The sequence below is a fragment of the Microtus ochrogaster genome, linkage group LG5 (genome assembly GCF_000317375.1).
Source record: "Microtus ochrogaster isolate Prairie Vole_2 linkage group LG5, MicOch1.0, whole genome shotgun sequence".
NCBI classification, from domain to species: domain Eukaryota; kingdom Metazoa; phylum Chordata; class Mammalia; order Rodentia; family Cricetidae; genus Microtus; species Microtus ochrogaster.
This window is the reverse complement of record NC_022031.1, coordinates 12,454,987-12,475,345: the sequence shown is the minus strand read 5'-3', so window position 1 is coordinate 12,475,345 and position 20,359 is coordinate 12,454,987. Positions and strand designations below refer to the sequence as shown.

The 20,359-nt window shown below is 42.3% G+C and overlaps 1 protein-coding gene across 1 annotated transcript in view; it reads left to right on the top strand.

Moving 5' to 3' along the window:
- Kcnb2 (potassium voltage-gated channel subfamily B member 2) overlaps positions 1-20,359 on the top strand; it is a 439,988-nt gene that overhangs the window by 153,218 nt on the left and 266,411 nt on the right. The window lies entirely within an intron of this gene.

The window sequence follows — 20,359 nt, the reverse complement described above, 5'->3', positions numbered from 1 at the left end:
AGAAATCCTTAATAAATAAATAAATTTTAAAAAAAAGAAAATAAATAAATAAATCCATCATCCTTTAAAAAATAAAATAAAGTATGTATTTGGTTTTATATTTAACAGATATACTTAACTAATAATGGCTCTAAAATAGATGAATAAAAATATAGCTCCCTTGGTTCAAAGAAATCTGACTGACACGGAGAAGAAAAAGATAAACTCACCCAAAAGATTCCAATTCACACTGATGTGTATAATTTTGGAAATGTCACTATAATAAACAGAAACTTCTTTCCGCTTTGAAAAAATTCTAATTGCCAGTGGCAATATTCAGCAAAATCTATTTTTCATAGTAATACTGTCATGTGACATGAATTTCATTCAGCTTCAGTACAGAAGTTTGAGAGCCAGAGTACTTTTAAATAAACCCCAGGAGTACAAGCAGAACTCCTGTGATTTCACATCTCCTATTTCAGTCCATGACTTTGTCTTCTTATTGAGGGTCCTAGAGATGTTAGGAACCGGTTTCCAATTACAGCCTCAGCTACCAGCCACTGGACCACTCCACACTCCTGGTCCTCAGATATTGTTCGGTCTAGTTGACTACCCAAAGGATAAAAGTATTGCCTTGAACCTATGACCACGAATGAATGTGCATGTCGAGCAACATCACTTAGGAAACATCGTCAGAGCATGAGGAGAGCTGGGCTCAGGTCTCAGTCCATCTCTGGTTAGCTGCATCACTGGGCCAGAGTGCCCTGAATCTCCTCATTCCTGGCATGAGAACACTGTACAACATGATCACCACAGTTTCTGCCTCTCAAAGTCTGGGTTCTGTCTCCTTTCTGTGGATAATCGGGAGGACTTCATTAATTCTCAAGAGATGAGATTATGTTCAACCATCCAGGCAGGCAGTTCAAGCTGGTCAAAGATGACCACCCAGTGAGTGGTTTCTGGTGAGCTGCCTTGTCTGTAGCACTAAACCAATCTGAATTCCTCACTGGGCTGTGGCAGTCCTACTTTATAATAAGCAACTCTGTCTCCACTGCTCCTAGATGTGGACTCAATTTATTCTGGTAGAAAACTCGGGAACAATTTGAGAATCTTCATTTACTGCTTTATGTCCTATGGAAAATACTTCTTGGCCAAAACTCTGGGCATTTCCGATCTGGTTCACAGCCCCCTAGATCTCAGAGCCACTCTTTTCCCCCACCTTCTTCATAGTTTTCACCTGTACTAGCTCTCACTTAAATGACCTTAAAATCCTGTGGGTTTCTCTTTCCATCTCTCTTCACTTCACAGGGCAGTTGGGTCAGATGACTTTCTCTGAAATGGGAGAGTCTACAGACATATGTGCAGACATTTCCACTTCTGTTCAAGGCCACAGACAAGGTAGACCTAATCTTGCTTGAAGGCTTATCCTTCACAGCCGCTCCAGGGACGTTCTTAGCTCCCACTAGAGTGGATCATTCCTTGCTCTTATCACATCCAGCCTCGCTAACTAAAACTGCCCCTTCACTGTTCCCACTGGTTTAAAGGTCTCACACGTCCTGAAAAGCCATCTGTCCTCAGTGATCTGAGATATAAGTCAACTCAGGCTTAAAGGCACTTACATGTCCTATGCGCTCCTGTATTTGATCTTGTGCTTACAAGAACACACCTACCCTAGACTGAAGCTTGATTTTTCCAGTCCCAAATGGATATGACCTCTTCTCAATTTAAATCCACCTATTATGTGAGTGCATTTCAGCCACACTTCTACTCTACCCTCTGTGTTGTTTTACCTAACATACCACAGTTGTGAAATTTCCCAAGGGAATGAAGCCTTGTACAGCCATCTTATTTTAAAGTTGTTTGGTACATCTTATACTATTCTAAACAGAAATGGAGGTCGGATTTTTCCCTGTAGCCCCCTGCCCCTTGACATGCCATTACTTACCCTTCTGAGAGTATACCGTAGTATTTTGCACAAAGGCATGCATAATTCATATTTGTTGGATAAAGTAGGTGCAGTCACCTTAATATGGAAATGAGTATAGATGTAGGAAATCACAAACTACCCTTTTTATTTATGTTTCTACTGCTGCAAGTTGCTACCATGTTTAACAGGATAGTCTGTAAAAATCATTATTTCATCAGTTCATCGTTTCAGCATTTTTTAGAAGCTCTATTCTGATGATTTTAATGTCCCTGAAATAATAACAGATTGGTCATCGGCTTATTTTGAGTCATGTGATTGATGAACGATACAGAATTCTCCCTCAGAAACTGGTAAAAGTTCCATGACTTCCTAAGGGTGTGCAGCAGTGCGGTGTCCTGGTAGCTTTGACAGCTCACGCCAGCCCTGATGTGTCCAGTGTCTGTTTCCACCTGACTTTGTTTTTCCTGTGCCCGAATCCCATTTTCCCCCTTTAGTTTGTTTTCCTAGAATATGGTTAGCAATTGTGCCACAAGCAATGGTTTGAAAATGGACTTGCCTGTCTGTCACTGTGCCCTTTTCACTTCATTGTTGTGATCACGTGGACCACACCTTCAGGAGGCTGGTGGAGCACAAAGCTGTACAGAGTCTGCCGAGTCTTGTGAGTGATGGCTGCCCTGTGTGAGTGACAATCCACTAACAGCTGGACACATTTAGGATGCCAACCCTGTCCAACAAAGTTGTTGACGGGTCAGATTTGTAGACTCGTGAGCTAGAACCACAGCTGCTGCATTCTTTTGAAACTGAATGGTTGTTTGTTAGATTGTATTATTGTGGAACAGGTAACTGGGCCAGGGATGTTGGCCTGTGCCTTTAATCTCAGCACTCAGAGGCAGAGGCAGGCAGATCTATGAGAATTCCAGGCCAGCCTGGTCTACAAAGCAAGTTCCAGGACAGCCAGGGATACACAGTGACACCCTGTCTTGAGAACAAACCAACAAACAAAAAATAGCTAACTGATACCCTGAGAGGAAAGATCACCTCAAGCCCATACACTCCTTACGAGGACATGGCATAGGGTCAAATGCAGTGATTTCCTACTGGAGTGTTCGAGGGTGGGTAAATGCGATACTCACTGAATAATCAGGGGTATTCTGGAAAGGTAATTTTGCTGCAAAAAGGCTGTTTTTAATTGAGTTAGATGAATTAGAAGAACACTGGGGCAGTTTCAGATCCTGTGGAATTTCTTGATTCAGAATCGTAAGAGAGAAACCCTCAACCAACTCATTTCCTCCAAACTCATTAGCATAACCATTTTCATCACAGTGGCAGCAAATTAGCATGGGCTGCCTTTCCCCAGCTGCAGTTGGCAACATGCTAGGGCATTATGAGCTACGGGTGGCGTAATGAAACTCGACAGGGGCCCAGAACGTTGTGAGAAACAGTCCTGGGGACACCGTAGGGCTCTGGGAAGGTGTGATCCATTGAGACAGTTACACTTTTTGTCTTGAGTTGTTCCTGTTATCATTTACTATTACTACAGTGAAGGCTCCATTTGTAATGCTCTTAAATTCAAAGGGGCCTCGTTCAATTCAGTGGAAACTGTTCCTAAGGTTTCTAAAGTTTTCTTTGTTGAGTTTTAAGGATTTTTCCTTAAATGCGCTGAAGCATAAGGAAAATAAATCGCGACCTGAAGTACAACTTACCTGGCTCTCCTTTCCAGTGGGCATCTTATGTTCGTTAACAATACTACGAATTCCCATAACCCTTACAATATATACTTCGGTTTGTGCATTTCAATTTCAAAATGAGTAGTATATTACGAAGGGAAAAGGCAAATAGCAGATGTTACTGTAGAAAATGGAACCCTTATGTGCTACATTAGGAACATAAACCTGCAGTTTCGGCGGACAACAGGTGGGTTCTCATAGATTTAAACACGGACTCGTCATAGATCCCACAATCCTATCTCTGAATTTATACTCCACACTAGAGGTTTGAGCAGATATGTGGGCACCAATGGTCATAATAGCATGTTCACTACAGCCTACGGGAGCGAGAGCCTAAGTGGGCAGCATGAGCTCATGTAACAACACTCAGGTACAGTGGGATTTGTAAGTCTCCTAAGGGATGAGAACATCCTCACATACCCAGCAGCACAGCTGAATATTGAAGCCCTGCAAAGTGACAGAACCTAGGTACGAGGTGACAAATTCTTCAGGCACATAGACGAGTTCCATGGTTAGCAGCAATCAGTACAACTGGGGCTATGAGACCTAGAGGAAAGGAGACGGGGGGGGGGGGGCTATTTTAAGAAGTGTAGAGTTTCAGCTTGGAAGGTAGAAATTTGCTAAAAACAGAGAGCGCTGATGGGTTCCCAGCAACGTGAATGTGCTTGATACTCCTAAAAACTGCATAAATGTTGATTTTTAGATTGGTCATATTTTACCCGAATTTTCGAAAGTAAAGACAAAAGCTATTAATCACTAGCTTAAGTGGCATCAGATGCTTCCCTCGGTCACCCCGGGGACACTGTTGACTCACCCTGTGTGTAGATAACCCTTCTCTGCTGGAATAGCCAACATGACATGGTGCCGTGGTGAAAAGGGCATAGGTTACAAAGCCAGACACACGATTCTGAATCCCAAGCACATCTCTTAAGACTGCAGGTCAAGCTAATTAGCCTTTCCTTATCCTAAGTTTTCTCTTCAGTAAACAGTGATGATAATATCTACCTAGAAAAGGATTTTGAGGTTATTAAACATCTTTGAGTTCAAAAAGGTCATTTCTTTTTCCCCAAGACTTCTGATTTTTCCTTCATTTGGTTTGCTAAATACCACTTAGGCTAACAACATTTTAAGGTGTAAGTTTCATCAAAGATCACGGACAGATCAAAGTCCACGTAGGTTGCAAAAGAGTCTAATTATATTTTTGAATCCAGTTTTTTCCACTTGGCAACCTTAGCTCATAGATATTACTTGTGGTGCAATAATTAGACTTTTATAAGCATGATACCACTATTCATCCATACATGCTGCTTATGAAAATTCATTATTAATCAAAAATACTTTGCAATTTGTTAATATAGAAAGTGCAAATGCGCATGTCTTAAATGACTCGTACTGGATAATTTACATTTGGGTAGCCCTACCATCAGGGTAGTGAAATTAGTTAACACGTGTTGTGTGTAGCAAGAACAAGCCCTGACTTCTAGAGAAGGGCAGATTAGCAATGCCCAGTGTGGCTGTGAGCCTGTGCTTACAGTACAAAGGCTCTGAAGAGACAGATTGCATTGTTGAAAAACTTGTCAGCAAAGCTGATTTGCTGCTGCTGCAAAGGATTGGATTAAGTTGTAGCAAATAAAAAATTAAGGATTTTTTTCCCATGTAAAAGTTAAAAAAAAAAACCATATTGTGTGGGTATGAGCAATAAAACATACTCCTAAATCAACAGAAGCAACTGCTGTTTCATTTTGCTCGGGGGCTTGGCTTCTGCTTGTTCTTTGGTCATTCCCTTTGCTTGCATACAATGCACTGTGGAAATGACTAATGAGGACCATAGCTGCCAACATGGACCGGAGGAGAACAACGCGAACAGATAAAGAGTTTCTTAAAATCACAGAACCAGGACCAGGTATTATATCTAGATACCTTGGGAGAAAAAAGATAATAAAAAAATATTTAAGTGTCTTTGCTAAGAAGTATTATTTTTAATTCAAGGTTTTTATGTTTATGTGTTCCCTGATGGAAGCAATGACTAGCAGCCTTTGCTCAATTTGCTTCCAAGCAATATTGGGGGAAAATGAGCAAAATATGCAATGAGCAAAAAGTCTGTGCAAGTCCCCAGGGTAAGGACTAGCTGACAATGTAATGGATGTTTTCCATTTCCTCTTGTCTGGAGTTCTAGGTGGTTGCAGGCCATATATTACCCTCCTTTCTCTCCCACCGTTTCCACCCACATTAATGGACGGCCCCACTGCAAACACAAGGCAATCTGCAGTCTTATTGTTATTTATGGAATGAGATCATTCTATCTGGCATAAGTGCTTTGTTGCCCTTCTTCACACTCTCCAGACGGAGAGGCACGAACAGAAACTGTTTGAAGAAGAGAAGAATTAAGACCCCCCAAAGTGTCACTTTTCAGCAATCGCTTTAAAATAGAGGCTTCCATAAATCGTTCCAAGTGGTGGCATTGATTTTGTTTCCATCATCCATCTCTTCTCCCTCTTCAACCTACTCTTCGCATGCAGGGAACATCTGCAGATTTAGAGGTGCCTGTTGAGGGGAAGAGTTGCTACTTCTTTTTCCAAGGTCTCCATTGGAAAATCAAGAGCTTGAAAAGCAAGTCATGACAATTGTCAACGAAGTGAACCTAGTTGGGAGGGCCTTCACCCAAACTCAACAAAGGCGTCCCTCTGTTCAAGGATATTAAAGACTGTTAAACACTTGGGTGCTTTTTTTTATCCTTCTTTCCAAAGTAGGGATTGAATATTGGGCCTCACAGCACTACTAAGCATCATACCACAGAGTTCTGCTCCTTACAGACTGATGAGTCGCCATACCTGAGGGGCTCTTTGCTTCCTATGTCACTCTTATTTTTTATTCTTCCTATGGTCTAATGTTTACATATCCATTAAGCCATCATCCTAGGTGAGATTAGGAACCCTTACATATTCCTAAAATCATACCTTCAGTTCAGCTTTGCTGAATTACATACATTTGGGGAGATACAAATTCAAATTTGAATCTACTGGCACTCATATACAGATTGATGTGTATTCTGCAGAGGTCTAGGCTAGTTAGACAAGAGGCATTTAACCTGGGTCTTTACTTTTGCTAGCTTTGCTGCCTTTTATTTCCCTGGGAAAATGAAAGCAATCAGGTGAGAGGTTCTGCAGACTCGCACCAGCGCCACAGCTAACCCTCGTTGGCCCTGCGATCCGCGCTCACCCCTTCTCCTCTCTCCTTCCCAGCAGTCCTTCCTCTTCATGTTGGATCCTTATGTGGTTTGAATGATGCACTCCTCTCTCCTGAAGTTTATGTGTCCAAGTCCTAAATCCAAGGTCTTCAGATCATGATCTCATATCTAGAAATATGGTGTGTGCTGTTGTAATTAGTTATGTTAAAATCAGGTCACCACAGCCAGGCCATACACACCTGTGATCCCAGAACTCAGGAGTGTAAGGAAGAGAGATTTGAGAGTTGCAGTCCAGTTTGGGTTGTATTAGTCCCGGCCAATAGATGGAGGGGGCCGATCAGAGTGGAGTAGGGTAAGCCATGATGCTAGTGTGACTGATATCCTTATTAAAGGGGGAATTTCAAACAAAACTCACGTTTGGAACATGGAGAACTCATGTTTTTGAACGGGGAGAACACCTATAGAGATTAGAACTATGCTACTAGAAACAAAGAACTACAAAAAGCAGAAAAGTCTAGAACAGGTTCTTCTATGATATCTGCTGAGAGAGGATGGCCCTGTTAACTCCTTCATTTCGTGCCCTCCCCCCAGAATTGTCAGACAATGCATTTCAATTGTGTAAGTTGCTTAGATTGTGAGACTTCTCCATGGCCATGCAAGCAAGCTTGCACACGTTCCCATCACTCTCCCTTCAAAGACTGTGTCCCTGAAAATATTGTGACAACTTTTCTTCTTCCAGTATGTAATTGTGCTAGTACACGGATTGGAAGCCATCCCCAGCCATGTTCCATTTCGTTGCTCCTTTGTATAATAGAATTATTGGAAAACTTGCGCATGGTGATTCTTCGTCTCCTCTGGTCTCTTTGGAAGTAAATTCAAGTAGGTTTCTCTCCTCAGTGCCCTTGACCTGCACAGAACAAAATGCCCTGCAACCACCTCGGTATGTGCATCATACCATCTGTCAGCAGCATCCATTCAGATTCCGTGACATGGTCTCCTTTCATGGGTTCTTTTGCTGCTTCACTTTGTCCGTCATTGCATCCCACGTCTATGGGATGTTCTTACTACATGAGTCCTTAAGATTCAGTCAACATGACTTGTCCATCATTCCTTCTGTCCCCAAACCCTGATGTCCCCATCCCTGCTTCCTGAGCTCCCCAAGAATTTGTCATGATCTTGTCATGGCCCTTGTGTTTGTAACTCTTTTTGCTACTGATGCTAGTCAGAAAGCCCCCCGTGATAAAAACCCTTGCTCATTCTATGATATCAGTCTTACCTTGCTTTTACTTTGTAAAGAAACACTGAAAGATTCCCAAAGCCAGGGAGTTTTAGGGCCTGTAACATGTACCGCTAGGAAAGATGCTGGCATACAAGTATAAATTGAATGAATTGCTGGCTGTTCCCCAGCGGAGCTGAGACAGACAACCAAGTACATCCTAATAGTGCTGCACTTCTTCCAGCGCTGTGCGTTCATCCCACCGAACTGCACACCTTGATGTGAACCTCTGCTTCCCTTTGTCCTATGATCCTGCCGAGTACCTTATGCAAATTCTTCTGGTGATGTGCTTTGAGAAATTTCTTTTCTTGAAGTCTTAACAAATACATATTATCCTCTTTTGAATGATTAAATGAGTAATTAGATTTTAGGTCTTAGATTCTTAATTTTGAAAAACAATCCTCATCCAACTTGATTTTCATATGGCCTTACTTTATGGCAGGTTTGTGTTAAGGTTTCACATTTTCCCAAATGTAATAACAAGATCGTATTGGGAAAGATTCAGGGAGCACAATGAAGCCTTGTTTAACGGAGCAAAGTATTAAAAGAACAGATCTTGAGGCTGGAGTTTCAGTGGTTAAATGCACTCTTTGCTCTTACAGAGGACCTGGGCTTGATTCCGAGCACCCACATGATGGTTCCTATCATCTGTAACTCCTGGTCCAGGGAAATCCAATGACTTCTGACCTCTGTCCAAACAGACTTGCTTGCAAAATATTCACACTTAAAATAAAAATGGCAAATCTAATTTTAAAAAATAAAGGGCCAACATTCAAGGACTAGTTTGAAAACTTTCTATTTGAGCATGGGATCACAGAAGGCAAGTGTCTACAGTTTTCTTTCTGTATTGATACATGGCCCATGCCCTTCACATCTGGAAAGAGCCTTTCACCATGTGATAACTAAGTTCCGCTGGGTCTTTGTCAAACTCCCTTGACACATTACATCAGGGTTTCTTAAACCTTTCCACTGAAATACTTCTGATATCAGGGGAGAGCAGCATTCATTCCCAAGGGTCCAGCGACGTAAACCAAAAGTTATCAGCAAAGTCAAAAGCATTTCGTGTTCTACCATTAACAATCCATGGCATTTTCTACTCCATGATCTTTTGTAAATGGTGGGGGTTTTTTGTTGATAGATTGTGTTAGGGATTGAACCCATAACTTTATATATATCAGCAAAGTACCCTCCCACTGAGATACACTCAGCTCTACATCTAACCTCACTAAGTTCATTCAGAAAGAATTAAAGTGAATATTTTAATCATGATAATGTCTGTTGTGAATAGTTCCCGGTGTTTTCAGTTGTTTGCAAAAGAACACTAAAGGTAAGGCATATGTGTATGCCTTTAAGGAAAATGTTGGACCAAGCATCCATTGAAATCCACAATTTGGGGCTTATTACATAGTCTCTGGATAAGAACGAATTAGCCGTCCTTGTTAGGCATAGCTCTGGCAAACATTGAACACAGCTCACTGCCTGCAGAGGCTGCTTTCTGATCAGAAGTCTGCTTTTGGCAGCTGATCACTTCCTGTCTGATCCAATCCTCATCTCTAATGGAATGATGCATCACTGTGTAATGGGTCCTGTTTTATTCATTTTGTTCTATTAAGCCTAGATCAATAATGCAACTAGCATCCCGAAGGCTCACATTCTCCCCAGCTCTCATGGTGGTACCACCCATCTCAGCGCAGGATTCAGCTTAATAATAATCAATGCCTAATAAGATTTTAATTACCTGTATTTCTAGAGCGTCGTAACACAGTTTCGCTTTAATTAACTTACGGGTTGTCCAAGGCCCGATCTCTAAGGAACAATCACTAAGACGAACCCAGAGGTGGGGTTTACAAATGAAGTCACGAGTCAATGGATGTTGGAATAAATTGATGGGTGGGATTTATGGTAACCCTCTGTGTGAGGAAGCAGAGTGAGGTGACATCGGAAAAGCGGACAGTCAGACAGTGAAGGAATGTCATATCTCTCTTGGCCTTGAGTACCAGAACCGCAAACTTGGACTTCATTAAATAAGAGCAATAGTGATGCCAAGGGGAGGCTACAGGATTCTTCTGATACAGAAAATGACATGATGGGAGAAGCAGCTTTTGAAAACCAAGTGGGGCACTGTGGAATCGTGTAGTTGGTAAACACAGCTGAGGCTGTCAGTGTAGGCCCGGTAGAGGCAAGGAGGCATGCAGGGTAGAAGTGAGTCTGGGAACTACTGCCTTCCTGAGGTTTCGTCTCTAAGATGAGGCTATGGTCTTGTTCATGAAATCACACCAGGGTCTCGAAAAATAGAGATAGCTCGATCAGGAGAATATGACTAAGACTTAAAAACGGCCTTCAAAGCCCACATAAAGAAGCTGGGCATATTGGTGCGCTTGGACTGCCAGCACTGGGGCAGCAGCCATAGGTAAATTTCTCAGGATCCATGGTTTCCCGGTCTTGCTTACTAAGTTAGGTCCAGGCCGGAGTGAAAGTTTCTCTCAAAAAAGAACAGATAAAGATGGCACCTGTGGTTGTCATTTGATGTGCACACGGGTGTGCACACACTCACACGTGGACAACACACACACACACCACAAAACAGCAGCTCCCAGTCGGCAGTGCAGAAACACAGCCCTCCAGTGATATGTTAATGTTTCATATGAAGTGCAGCATCATAGGAAAAGCCACCGCAGGTGACCATTCAAAGTTGTGCGGTCCCCATGCTCACATCCTGAGTGAAGTAAATACATTTGTATTACTCTTACAGAAACAGCCTGTGGGTAAGTGAATTCTCCCGGCTGCTGGGGAATGGATAGTAATACAGATCAGTTAGGTTGGGTTTCTCTGGGGCTATTTTGTACTTCTCATTACAAGATGAATGCCTGTGCTCTAGACCAGCTCTGGACTAATGGAGAATCAAGGTGAGCGATGATCAGCTTTTTGTTTTCTTCTACCTCTGTGCTGGAAATAATGTCTGAGCTCCTGCCTCTCAAGTCAGGCTACAGCTCTTAGATCAACATGTCTCTTCGCGGATGCCAGGCTATTGCTCGGTGCTGATGCCCACAGGCCCCCAGAAATTCTTGCACTCCTTTTGACTCTTGGAGCCCAATTTCTAGCCCTAGAGGTGAGGTCCACCTGTAGCTTTCTCTCTCTGCTGCCCCTCTGTCACTTGCAGCTGTCCAGTCATTCTCAGCCTGCCACACAGGACGCACTCTTTGTACTGTGAAGCTCACAAAATATGAAGGCTTCCCCCACTGCCGATGTCTGCCTGCCTCAGGGTCTGAGTTTGGGGTGTTGTCTTCTTCCAGAGCACTGACTGAGCTGTCCTACACATTCAGCAGGGTAGAGGGCGGGATCTCTGACACCAGTAAAACAGAGGAGAAGCATGAGATGAAATACTGTGGTTTAACACATCCACAGCCTTCAGAGAGTGCTCCAAAAATAATCGGCATCTAGGGTTTAAATTATATCTTTGAGTTATTAGTTCTTCTTAGTTAACCATGGTATAGTGGCTTCCCAGGCTGTACCAAAATGGGCTTAAGCACTTTTCCTTTCTAGACATGTACACTGAGTTTTTCTAAGATAATGTGTTAATATCAACCCATCTGATTATAGGATATTCAGTTTGAAGACCAATTCTTTTTAGAGAGTAACTAAGGCATAGCTTTCCAAATAAATCATCTTGAGTTCAGGTCATAATAAATGTCCTCTGGAGTGTGGCCACCCCACCTAACATAGCTGGCACTGTCTCCAAAAAGCTCACCATGACTCATGGTGGTTATAGACCAAGGAAAGGAGTCTTATACTTTTCTAAATTACAGATATTAAGGATTGTTCCACATCCTCCAGACTTTAGGAATACTGCTAACTGGTATTATTTATGAACTGCTAATAGCAGTTCTTAATGTCATTGTGTTCACACAAGAATCTTTTGCAATCTCTCAAGACAATTCTATAAGAGACAAAAGAGATTGTGGAGGAGAGAATATGGAGAGTGTGCAAACATATACATATGTGGAAATCTCACAATGACCTTATTTGTATACTAACTTAAATTTTTTCATAAACATAACATTTTTATAGATGTAAAATAATAATTTTTATGTTAATTCCAGAAATGAAGTCATCTGTAAATTTGGTGGGTTTGCACTGTGCTTCCTGATAGAGCCTCAGAATCTTTCACCTCCCATCCTGGCAGGAAGTCATGGGCAGTAAGTGGAATCCTCACTGTCACCTAGAAAAATCAAATAAATATCACCATTGGGGTGTAAGTGCTTCTAAAGAGTAGGAAAACTCATTTCGTGTTGGTTTTGTGTGTATAGTTTGGCATGCAGAAGAGCAAAGTATCATACATCCTGGCAGGAATAAGTACTAAGATGAAGTATTGTGGTTGCTCTTGTCTGATGCAGTGGAAAATGTAGGGATATTTTATTTGTATTTTGATAAAGTTTGCCTGAAGATGAGAAAGTAATACAGCCAGGCCAGGCAGTGGTGACACACACCTTTAATCCCAGTAGCCACACTAGTTTGCTATAGAAACCTGTCGGTAGTGCTGTATGTCTTCAATCCCAGCACTGGAGAGGAATGTAAGGTGGCAGGAGACAGGTCTCAGACACAGACTCATTCTGAGGATTCTGGGGGGCAGGATCCCCATTTCGAACTGAGATAGAGGTAAGAGCCAGTGGGGGGGCTGTTTTGCTTTCCTGACCTTCAGCTTGAACCTTAGTATCTGTCGCTGGGCTTTTATTAATCGTGCTACAGGGACATTCACTTCTTATTTGTGCTATTATATGAGATAGGAAAATGAGAAGTAAGTGGTAGGGCTGTAAAGCGCTCTGACTCCCTGCCATCACAATAGAGCGCTGCTGGCACCGTCCCTATGCACTTTCTATTGCTTATGACACTTTTTCCATGTTCCCCTTCCCAAGGAGTTTGATTATTCATGTCTGCAAGCATTCATTCATTCTCTCAATCAATCAATGTTTATTGTGTTCTAGGCACTATGCCAAGCCAGTATAGAAAGAAAAATAAAATCTGTTTTTTCCAAGAGTCTTATCACTTGGTGCTTTTAATTGGTGGCAGAGATGTTTGCAAACAGCTCGAAGATGTTAAAGCTTTGAGAATGAAGTGTTGGGAGTGGCAGGAAAAGCCCAACCACAAAGGTACAGATGATAGAAAGGTGATGATGTTCCCCACCAACGCATTATTGCAGGAGTGAATCAGTTCAACCTCTAATCCATCTGTGGCCATTCTCTCAAGTCTAGGAAGAGCTTCTCCTTGGCCAGGTAAGCTAAGGGTCAGGAGCCCACCCTTTGGCCAAAGAAGGTGAGGTTATCTTGGATGGATGGATGGATGGATGGATGGATGGATGGATGGATGGATGGATGGATGGATGGGTGGGTGGATGGATGGATGAACGGCTCCCCAATAAAGCCCGAGGAAACCAATTTTTTTCTACTAAAAGAAAAGAAAGAGAATCACCCTGAAGAGACAAAGAAGAGCAAGAGATATTGGGTAAGGTGATGAAAATTTAAATACAGGAATCTCTGTACAATACTGCTTAGTGCCATGTAGAGCTTTTGAATACATGAAGTTTAGGAAGTTTTATTTATCAGTGTCCAATAGCTGAAATAAACCAGTAGAAAACAAGAGGGAATGGAGACTGCTTGACCACCAGATGCTGCGTAGTAGCTAGGAGCTAAGCTGCCATCCAAAGGGGAGTATGAGCAAGACCAATGTGCTGCATAGTTCAGAAAACCAGGAGAGATTGAGAGTGTTCCCACTGTAAGGAAGCTGTAAAGGTTGGCATGAGTTACTTTTCTTCTTATGACAAAATGCATGAAAAACAACTTAAGGAGGAGTTTATTTTGGCTCACGGTTTTAGGGGATGTAGTCCCTCCTCAAGGAAGGCATCCACTGAGAGCGTGAGGAGGCTTGTGTCACTGAATCCACAGTCAGGAGGTGAAGACAGTTGAATGCTAGCATTCGTCTGGATTTCCCCCTCTTCTTTTTATCTGTGACTCCAGACCATGGGATGGTACTGCCCATATTTGTGTGGTCTTCTCCCCTCAGTTAAGAACTCTGGAAACGTCTCACAGACGTACCCATAAAAGTGTCTCCTAGGTGATTTTTAATCCAGCATAGCTGACAGTGAGTGACGACCACCACAGCGTCTGATGCAGGTATATTTTACCTGATTAACATACAGTGTGTGTGTGTGTGTGTGTGTGTGTGTGTGTGTGTGTGTGTGTGTGTGCACGTGCACACACACTATCAAAGGCCAACTTGTATGAGTAGATTGTGTTTTATAAGTTTTTAAAGGTCTAAATAAATGATAACAAAATAATATAAAAAAATCTCATAAAATATTGAGTAAAGCAGGTACAATGGATTTAATACTGTCTGATATCTGATTTTAGTTCAATAAAATGTAAAAACAAGCAAAATTAATATATATTATTTGTACATGGATGAGATGTACACTACCCACTGAGACAGTCACATCAATATATTTAAATTTGTTTTTTCTTGTCTACCCAATATAATTGTCACCTCTATGGTGCTTCTACCTTGTGAATATACATGATCATTTTCATTTCTTTGCATTAATATTTCATCTTTAAGGAATTCATATGATAATAAGTTGCAGATTTATAAGCAATGAAAGTTTAAATCTAATTTTACAAGCAAGGAACATACTATGAAGCTTGAAGGGCCTGCGCTGTTGTTCTGAACCACAGACAATAGGCTTAGCTTGCATGTTGTGTTCTTACAAGTCAGGGGAAAAAAACCCTTTGTTCTAAATCCATCTCTGTCGGCCATATTGTGTGTTTATGTCTCAGAAAGAATCAGTGGCATGGGAAAACATTATTCTTATGGTCATCACCTCACATTCTTGTGGTATTTTCAACAGCTTGTCATTTTTTTTTCTTCCAAGTTCCTAAAACAATAATTGCAACACATATATACAAAAAGACTAGAACAATTTTAATGAATTCATTCACAAATCTGTACTGGGCTGCTGCAGGTATGCTGAGTTTGGATCTTGAAAGTAGAGGGCACAGTATTGAATAGGACCCGTGTGTTTCCCTTCTTCTTGGTGTGCAGGCTAGTAAGACAAACAATTGTATAGATTTAAAAATAAGGAATAGTGGGGCTCTGACATTGGAGAGCCAGTGAGCCACTAGAGCAAGCAGCAGAAGTGCCTCACTAAATGTGGGGAGTCAGAGAAGAAGGTCTAGAAGAAGGAGATTGATACTGAGGCCTGAAGATGTTTGGCTGACAGATAATGGAAGATGCCAGAGAAAGACTGGCTGTTGAGCCCATTTTCAGTAACCCAAGTTCCATATGCCCAAAGGCTAGCAGGCAAAAAGAAAAGTCCTGAGGCAACCTTTCCCTTGAGATTTGATAAAACTGCATTCTTCTCATTTGCAATATACAGTTTCCTACTTAATTGCTGTACCAAGACCTTAACCTTTTTCACAGAAGAATATCCTGGTTTAGTGGTGTCTGAAGGATGAGTCTGTTGGAGTGCAACTCCTCTTCATGTCAGTTTGGGCTTCTCCAAGCCATCTTTTATTGCTGGGAGCTTCTTATCTAAGGAACCTGAAAGGGCAGAGGCAAAGGTGTGTGACAGTCAGTCGGTTAATAAATTATCTTGCCAACATGAAAAACAAGCCTTACCCAAGGCACAGGGTACAGTTGTGTGCAGAGTGACCTCGCGGAAGCCCTTGCCTGTGGTTGGCTTATGAGTCACTTTCTGATACTGTGGTGGTTCACCTCATCTTACAGATCCTTAATAAATTTGGTTAGAAACAGAGCCCTGAGGCCATATAGACATTCACCCCCCATCATGTTTGCCTAGATCAATACTCAGAGTGAAGGATATGTCCTAAACAGCCACTGTAAAATCATTTTTCCCTAGGACATTGATCTTCTTCCCACCCCCATGGTGCGAAATAATGAGAATGTGATGTCTTCATGACTCCTGTAACACTCCCTTGAGATATGTGCTCCACGAGAGAGCTCACCTCAGAGAGCCCATTACCCAGGAAGCTGTGTGCGCGGCCACTTGGGAATGCCAACTGACTGAGAAGATAAAAGGCATCTTCCCTTTGTGACAGGAAGCTGATGGTATCTCTGTGAATATTTGGAATGAGTAGCTGCTTCACCCCACCCTTCAGGTGGATGGCCATGAATAGCGGCAGATTGGGATATGTATTCCTGAAACAGACCCGCCTTTAAAACTGTTATGTAGCGTCAGAATTTGGCTGGGTGGTTTGTTCTGGCTTTTGGGAGTGTCATTTACAATAGAATTACTATTTTTGCTCTCAGCTCTGGTGTCATCAGCTAATGGAAATTTTAGACATCTTGTATGACAGCCCAGAAAAGAATAATGGTCTTCTTAAAATATAATTTGATTTTGTGTGTGTGTATCGTGTTTATCCTGTTTCCAAGTTTGACCTGCTATCTTCCTCTGGATTGAGCCGGGATAAAGCTGTCCAGGGAGATTTATTCCTTGTCATTTCCAGCAAGCCTGTAGCCTTGGGTGGACATGTTATTTTTTTCTCCCTGGAGGAAGAACTCCAACAATGAAACTCATCAACAATGAAACCACAGCAATAAAAACACAAAAATAGACCATTTCTATGTATCTGACCATTAAACCTAGGGCCACAAACTATTGGTCCAGACAGTGGAAGAGTTACTTAGTTCTTTCAAGGTTAAACTTTGTTTTGATAATTTCAATTTGACTCAAAGCAGTGATGCTTCTACAATAGAGACATAGAATGGCCTTGGAAATAGAGCCATTAGCCCACAGCCTTTTGCTTGGATGTCCATTAACTCAAAGCTGGTGAATCTCCAGTGTGACGGGGACACAGGAGTGGTCTGCCAGGATGACAAGGGTGTTGGTGGTGAGTCTCAGCCACGGAGGAAGCAGGGCTTCCTGTACAGGACAGCTAGAGGACTGGTGGCAAGGGTGCTACTGATTGGATCAGGTGAGGGAAAGAATGGGAAGAGTAGAATGGGAAGTGAGCCCCGCGTACTGGAAAGGACCAGATACCTGACAGGTGGCACCTGGAGATGGCTGTATCTGCAGAGCTCGCCGCATCTGCAGCCCCATCACATGGCCTAGCCTGTCTGTCCTCTACACTGACATGCCAAAATGATCTTAGGAGAACATCCTCCTGATTGTCACTCACCTGCTTGGAATCCATTGTGGGTCCCTTACAGGGAGAGCTATACCCAAGACCCAGGCTAGGAGGATAACTCAGTTGCTAAAGTGCTTGCCATGCAAGAAAGAGAACCTGAGGTAGATGCCCAAGACCCCTACTAAAAAGCAAAAGTCTACAGTGAAAGCATGGGGTATGGTCTGGTGTGGCTGTGCATGCTGAAGACCCCAGCACTGGGCAGGGAGAGACAGGCCTATTCCTGGGCTCACTGGTCTGCCATGCTATCCCAATCAGCAGGATCCAAACTACTGATAGACCTCACTTCAACAGACAAGATAGTTAGTGCCCGAGAAATGGCACAAAAGGTTGTCATCTGGCACGCGCGCGCGCACACACACACACACACACACACACACACACACACTATCTGAGACCCATTTGGAGAGCCTTAGCTTTCTAGCCTAGATTCTGCTCTCCTTTCTAGACTATTTGCTGCTGATCCCCGGGGAGCGTTCATTGATACTGACCCTTGGAACCCATTCAGCTTCTCCAAGAACAGCATGTTCTTGCACTGCTGCCTCTTTTTCCTTTGCCCACCAAGCCCTTCCTCCTTGAGACATCTTCTAGCGCATTCCTAATTACATTTCCTAAAATGGCTTGGTTGAAAAATGATCTCCCTCGGTGATGCCTGCTGCCTGCCTCTTCAGAGCAGCCTCTGCATTTCCCTCGCTCTTATTTGTACGTCTCCCCACTGCACCATCAACTTGGGTACAGAAACAGCAAGCACACATTGCATCTCGGTGTCTGGAAAGATGACTAATAAATACTTGAAAAGTGCTGAATAAATGAACGCATGATCTAACTTAGATCGCTTTTGCTCAAGTTTGAGATGATGGGAAATGAAATTTTACTTTTAAAAATTTGTTTTAATGTTTATAGATAACCTTACCATTTTGAGAAAAGGTGGATATTTGGATCGATGCAAATATCAAGCTATAGAAGGAATTTAAAATTGGTTTAATTTGCTTAATTACATGTTAATAAGTATACCCATTCAGCACATGGAGCAATTGTTCTGGTTTTAGCAATGTGGGAAGAGATATTTTTATATTTTTACTTTGACAAACTGATAATTAAACATGAACCAATTCTTAAATTTTGACGTGATTTTTACTTTTAAAGTTGAGCTTCACTGAGATCAAATTCTCAGGCTATAAAATAGGTTTACATGCTGGCGAAGCCATTGCCATGTCCTAACTCCAGCGTGTTTATTCCCATCACCTCCCAAGAAATCTGTGCTCATTAACAACCACTCTTCATTTCCAACCTAAGCCCCAAATCAATCACTCATCTATTTCCTGGAGATTGGCTTGTCCTGGACATTCCCATAAATAGCCTCGGGGAGTGTGTGGTCGATTGGGCCTGAGTTCCTGCATTTGGCGTAGAGCTTTGAGATTACCATGTAGTCACATGCTGACGCTCATTCCTTTCTGTGAACTTGCCGCGTTGTTTAACAATTCACCAATTTGCAGACATTTTTTTTTTTTTGATTCTCATTTTTGTCTGTGGACTTTGGAATCTGGTTCTCTGGTCACATCTGGATTACATTTGAATTTCAACCTCTAAAAATTGCTTTGTTTTATAATTAGCAGCCAGATGATTTTATGTTTAATTATAATAGTAAAGCAAGATTGTCATATAACTGAAATGGATCCTTCTATCAGTAAGTCTGAATTAAGCTTGCTCTGGATGTGGTGTCTGATTCCTTAACAACGTGGATCCTCATAACTTTAGTTGGATGTTGCAAAAGATTAATTTTCTGATGGCAGCCTGTCATTTACTGAGCCTGGAATGCTGGAGGCCTCTCCTTCCAAGTCCCTTGCTCTTGTGAATCTTGGCTGTGCAGAAAGGGACTTGAGTGAAACATCCCGGTGCCTGTGAACACAGCCTGTCAAGTGTTGCCCAGTAGGGGCAGCCAGCTGATTGGATAATTACTGTTTCCCTCTCTCCTCAGAAGCAAATTGCTGTCATTATCAACTGCCATCAAATAAATCAACTATCATCTTGGTATCTTTAGACCAGTTCTCTTGCCGGAGAAAAAGCGCAATAAGATGTTCTTATTTCTCAAGAAAGCCATTCTGCCTTGTGCTTGGGTCCCCGCCTAGGCCTGCAGCCTTCCTAGCTCTTGGCGCACCTACAAAGGTGGGCTGTCATCTACGAGGCTTGAACGTTCCCGAGGAAAGTACCAAGGCCATCATTTCAGGAAGTGCCTGATGTTAAACTTTGCTGGTACCTCTCACTGTTTACCCCCCCCACACACACAAACGTGATCATTTTCTTTACTTTTTCCATCAAATATGTAACTACAGAGAGATTTAAGTTAAAATCACGGAAAGATGCCATTTTTCCCCTAATTCGGACTCTTGCAAAGCTTGCAGAGCCATCCTTTAAAGGTGTCTTTAGTGCGGTGTGTGAAGGAAGACAGCATTTTAATATCGAGGAGGCATCGCCGCTGCTGTTCCAGCCTCTGGTTCTGAAACTAAGGACAACAGAATGAAGCTGCGAAAGTCTTCAGGCAGCTGGGTGCCTGTGTGTCAGAAATGTCCACAGCAGACCCTGAACTTTCTGCATTGACAAGCTTATTGTTGACTTGGTGCCATTTTCATAGGATGGGCTGATTCAGCTCCCCCAGGCTAAGAGGCATTTAATCTGTTTTCCTTTTGAATGAAGTGTTTACATAACTTGACATTTAAAGCATTGGCTTTGTCCTCCCCAGAGCCTGTCATTCCCTGACTTGAACCCTGGCAACAGGCATTGCCCTACATCTCAGATTCTAAGAGAATTTTTATTCTGGTCCATTTGGGACCAAAGTACCAGTTGACTTGAATTCTCACTTACCAGTTGGTGCTAAAGTTGCTTCCAAAGAGAAACATTTGATGGGCCATAGTGGTTCTTACTTTAAATCTCAAAACCTAAGAAACAGAGGCAGGTGAATCTCTATGAATTCAAGGTCAACTTGGGCTATGTAGTGAGTTCCAAGCCAGCTAAGACAGCAGAGCAAGACCCTCTCTCTCTCTCTCTCTCTCTCTCTCTCTCTCTCTCTCT